This window comes from Chenopodium quinoa, unplaced genomic scaffold (genome assembly GCF_001683475.1).
Source record: "Chenopodium quinoa cultivar QQ74 unplaced genomic scaffold, ASM168347v1, whole genome shotgun sequence".
NCBI lineage: Eukaryota > Viridiplantae > Streptophyta > Magnoliopsida > Caryophyllales > Amaranthaceae > Chenopodium > Chenopodium quinoa.
In genome coordinates, this window is record NW_018743783.1 from 50,536 (window position 1) to 56,411 (window position 5,876).

The 5,876-nt window shown below is 30.0% G+C and overlaps 1 long non-coding RNA gene across 1 annotated transcript; it reads left to right on the forward strand.

The window, feature by feature from the left end:
- Positions 1-308: 308 nt before the first annotated feature.
- Positions 309-3,604, forward strand: LOC110684787. Its single transcript, XR_002503821.1, has 3 exons — positions 309-646; positions 3,089-3,281; positions 3,384-3,604. It is a non-coding gene; the product is annotated as an uncharacterized LOC110684787 (long non-coding RNA).
- Positions 3,605-5,876: the final 2,272 nt, after the last annotated feature.

Here is a 5,876-nt window from a genome sequence, read left to right on the forward strand (position 1 = left end):
ATCTACTTCTAATAAACACTTAATTTTTTTATACAAATATGCTTTATTTTTTTCCAGTGCAATAACGCCAACAATACAAGAATATATCAGTAGTTATTAGTAGAAATATTTTAAAAGACACCAAAGAAATGCATTAGTTTTATAAAAATCTCGACCCCTATAATTAGAATAAAATAAAGTAAAACCCATAATAAGATGCACGATAATTTTTTATTTTTTTTTAATTTTTCCTTATATATGATTTGCTTCTAATACATTAAATTTATGTTATAAAATTAAGCTTAAATTTTTAGTTTTGTTTGGTGCAATGCGAATGAGTACATATCACTAATCACTAGTTACTACTCACTACTCGTAGTAGAAAAAATAAAAATTAAAGACTTAAGAAATGCACTAATTTTATAAAAATATTAGTCCTTGTAATGTATAGTTATACTCCGTATTAAAACAACATAATTAGAGGCACGTTAATTTTACAAAAAATCCAAGTCCCAAATTCCCTCCCCCACTTCTCAGTTCTCACTAATCATCTACCATGTATAACCGCTACACTGATTTCCCCTCCATCGCCACTGACTCCGCGCCCATGCTGCCTCCATTGAAGATCGGCGACTTCCCTTCTCCATCGCTGTAGAATTCCACTTAAGTAAGTCAACTCCTTCTTTATCTCTTCCATTTCAACAATTGAGCAAGGTTAGGGTTTCAATGATTTTTACCTAGTTTGTATCTTTAATCTTCAAATGACCTCTCACCGACATTTGCCGCCGACCAAATATAATCCTCTTCGTCCCTCTCTCCACATCAGAAAAAGTAATTACAACCAACAGAATATTATGAATTGAACATTAAAAATGATGAAGAATCGAAGTGAAATTCGATGATTTGAAATGAAATTGGGAAATTAGGGTTGATATCAGGAGGTATTTGGGGGAAATTGGGAAAAAAAGGCTCAAACCATATCTCAGTTTGTCAGTTTCACGCCTTTCACAATAAAGTCAGTTTTTTAATTTTCAAATTTCCAATGTTTCATCCATATTCATTCTACTTTTTTCAATATTTAGTTTATATTATCTAGTCGTTAGATTAATTGATTATATAGCTTATGTATGGTTGAATTAGTTTTAAATTTAGTTTTTTGAAGTGATTAGTCGAATTAGTTGTTAGATTTATTGAAAAATGTTTGGATTTCAATTAGTTTGGTAACATTTTGAACCAATGAGGAGCATTATGTCATTTTGTTGGTTGAATTGATATAGAAATCATGAAACTCATTGTAAATGGAGGGTTATGTATTGTAGGGTCTGAATTTGTTATAGCTAATTGAAATTAAGCGTGTTGTTTAGTGGAGGATCCATGCATGTAAAGTGTTAGTTTATTTTACAAGTAAGATACTATATATAATAAGCCTATAATAAATTTTTATTATCGTTGTATACTTGTATTCGTGGAAATGTCATCAATATATGCATTTAGGGACAAGTGAAGCTCTTTGATAATATAAATCCAAGGTTTATATTTATTCAATATAAATAGACTTCGGCTTTATATTATTAAATTGTACTATGGAGTGGTCGACACTCGACAAGGAATTCGACTTTTCTGGTTGTGTCTAATTCTGATAACTGTATAGCCTTTGTAGGTTAATTATTATAACTATGGAGGTATTACATGTCGTTTGATTAGTATAAAATGTGTACCATAAGACCTCTTTGTGGTACGTATTGAAATTTTTGCTAGTATTGGTTTAGCTATTAAAAGTCTCACTTGTCTGATTTTTCATGGTTTATGATTGGGTAAATTCGATGTTGGTCCAACAAGAATCCTAGAAGAATTGTTAAAGTGGGGTTAATTCAAGCTTTATGTTATGTGAAATACTTATGGGTTGTCGTTTGCTTTGATACATTAGTTTTTTTTTAGTTATTGTGTTGACACTTGACAATTACTTTGATACTTAAGTTTATTTTTAGTTCTTGTGTTGACAATAACTTTGATACATAAGTTTATTTTTAATTCTTGTGTTGACAATTACCTTGGGCCTCTTCCTGGCTTGTGCTAAAAATCAAAGGCATTATGCAATGTATACAAAAAAAAAAAAAAAAAAAAAAAAGGGAAAAAAAAAATTAAAAATTTCATTTATTAGTTTACTATTGCAGTTCCAAGATGATTATTGCTTTAGTTGCTCTTTTTTTTTTCCATTTTTTTTCTTGTTGCTAAGTTAGCGAGAAATGGGAGATTCAAATGATAGCAATAGGGGGATGATCAAATTGGAGCTACATTATCTGAAGAATATAATGTAGATGACATTTTAATCGATTACCTGAACAAGTGTTGTTTGAGTTGTTGATGAGTCCCATATAGAAATCAATGACAAATCTCAACTTTATTCTTAAGTTGAAGGTGGCAGGTCAACTCCTAGTTCTAAACAAAGTTGTTGATATTATTCTTCCTGTCCAAACAAGTTGATGATGTTGATATCCCTTTGCCTTCCCTTATTTCCTTTTAAATTTTTTCAGATTTGATTACAATTGGAGGTGCAACTTAAGTTCCAAAAGTTGATGTTATAACTTTAACTAGAGTGAAAGCCTAGTCCTTTGATTACCTTGGCTCTTTTTCTTTGATTATGTGATTGAGGTAAAATAGTGTGTACGTGGGAGTTGATTGGTAGATGTTCATTTTGGTTCATTTTTTCTGTCGTGGTTTAATTAAAAGTTGTTGAGAGACTTTTTTGCTGATAATTAATTAAATAATGTTATACCGTCTAATTTTATTAAATTTAGTTCCCATTGGTTGAAATTTGCTTATGGGAAAAAAATTATTTACATAGCTTAGGGTTGAGAAAATTAAGACTTATTCCATTATACACTTGCCTTTTGTGTTGGTACATGCTTGTTATATGGTTCTCATTTTTTATTATTATCATTATTTTCTTGTAGGAACGAGAACTGTTGGTTTAATGAGTAAAATAGATCAAACCATCTCAAAACCTAAAGCTCTTGCTCTTGTTGCAATCCAAGCTGTGTGTTATTGACTAAAAATTACTGTTGATATCCCTCCATGAGTTGCGTTAACTTGTTTCCATTGTTAATAGGTACCACTTTTGGAACAGCTAGATTCAAGAACCTATTAGAAACTTTTTGGCGAGCTGAAGCTGATAGCCTAAAGTCAATCTTATTTGGGCTCCTCAAGACTAGCTTTGGTACGTAGTTGAGCAGCATAAATAAGTTGAGTATTTGGCTGCATAAATACACAACCGCATAACAATTGGCTTCTAAGTCTTCTTGGTATACTCTTTCATCCATTGGTTATGTTCTATCTACAAAGCAACAGAGTTTCTTAAATTGATATTCCCTTACCTTATGTGCACAAGTTCTTTGTTGATGCAGCTGCTGGTTGCTGTTGGTGCTCGTCATTACTGGTGTTGCCGCTCGTTGTTTCTGTTGCTGCTATGCTCAGTTGCTAGTTGCTTGTTACCTTGTTGCTATTCTAATGTGTATTAACTTTTTTTTTTTGGTACACATGCTACTAATTATATTACTGTTGTGATGTAAACATTACAGTCATTTAATAAATTAAATTTTAATATTTTATTTGCATATACTAGTGTATGTATATCATTAAATTTTTGAAAGGCATCTTATTACTTGCAATAATTATATTAAAAAAAAAAAAGTAGTCAATTCATTTTAGTTTGTTTGATTCGTACTGAATAAGTAATAATTCTAAGCTGTTGCCCTTAAGCTATTTGGCAACACTTTTGCATTATTACTAGCATATAAAACAAGTGAAAAGGTTGTTACATATTATGACATAAGGTTATAATTTTTAATTCTCCTAAGGTGGTAACAATTTTCAGTTGTTGCCTTTGTAAAAGTGTTGCCTTAGGTATCGTTATACCTTGACTTTAAAAACTGTTGCCTTTGAACTAAAATGTGTTGCCTTATAAATTGACAACGGGGGCATAAACTACACTTCATATGTGTTGCCTTAGCTACAAGGCAACACTTTTTTATTAATAGGCAAATGATTTTTCACTGTTACCTTTGCTTTATTTTGTTGTAGTGACGTACAACTGCACCACACATGTCTCCCCATTGACATTGATCTCTAGAAGAGAACATATTATGGAAAATGTAATAATAAATACACATGCAATGTAAAGTTAATAAAGAAATGATTCTTCATTGAATTATTCTCCAAAAGAGATAAAACTTGTTTAATACAAATCTTATAAGAGTTAAATTTTGATTGTGATCCTCCGAATGAAATGAATTTTAACGCTAAGTTGGTATAGAATTAGACGCCCCTATAAATGTGATATTTTACCAACTTAGGGGAAGAAGAATTAGCAAAAGTTGGAAAAAAATCAAAAAAAAAATAAATAAATAAAATAAAATTGATGATCCCCATAAAGGTAGTTTGAAAAGTTATATGCCAACTTTTGTCAATATATTATCAATATATGTTGCACATCTATGATTTGATTTGTATTCAGTTATGACTCATGTCGCATAGCGTTGAAGATACATTTTGGTCATATTATGTGTATATATTAAGATAAAATCTTGCCAATTATACTTGAATCACTACACCTGAAGTGTAAGTTGTATGATCGGTTCCAAAACAAAGATATGTCCAAAATAAAGATATGATATATGGCAAGATAGTGCAGTTAACATTTTTAATAGTGTAATAGTATATAAATACCATAGTGTATGAAATACCCCAAAAGTGGTATAGATATCTGAATTATTACAATAGATGGCCTATGATGTAAGAAAATTTATGATGGTACCAATGAGAAATATATTCAGATATCATTGTCAAAATAGCATGCAAATTAAAATTGTATCTTGAGGAATTATATGATGATACCAGTATATGATGGAACCGATAAATAATACGCATATGCATGATAGAATGGACTAGTGAATAAGGGATCTAAAATATATGTCTATTTTGATGTCGACATAATGATAATCATCAAAAGTTTATCATGGACCAGAAGTCCATGGAATATGGATTTTTAAATCCACATTGTATAGTGTCTTGCATTACTTTGAGTCTTATGTTCATGTGCATGTGTGAGCTATAGGTTAATGGATTACTTATTGCATGCGTAGGAAGTTGTTAGTTGCATTACTCATTGTATATTTTTCTTAACATCTTATCATGATTTTTATATCTCATATTGCATGCACTAGTTTCTATGCAATAATTGTGTTATATTTGAATTTTTGTCAAGATAGTATAGTAAGACGAATTTACAACTTTGATGGAAAATTAGAAAGAGATATTTATATTCCAGTGGCTGGGCTTATAATTGTGATACAATTATATATGACGTCGATCTAATAACATGTAAGAAAAGTTCCCAAAGAACTTATATATGACATATTTAAATATCCAGCCCTACAAATTTTATATTTTAATATTACAATTATTATCAAACTTCTGAAAAGTCTATGTGACTAAATCATTGACATCTCAACTTGAAGTTTGAGCATGTGAGAGTTAGTGAAAGTTACTAATTGTATTCGCAAGAGAAATATTCATATTTTAATATTACAATTATTATCAAACTTCTGAAAAGTCTATGTGACTAAATCATTGACATCTCAACTTGAAGTTTGAGCATGTGAGAGTTAGTGAAAGTTACTATTTGTATTCGCAAGAGAAATATCGTGTAGATTATAAAACGTCTAAATAATAACAAGTAGTTATGCATGAGAATGTTTTATAATGGCCCGAAAGAACCATAATTAAACTATTTAATTACTAATTCACATAAGATAGAACAACAACATTGATAATATGATGATATCACGTGTTGCCATCAAATCATTATTAATTAATCTTTGATCAAATATTGATCTTAG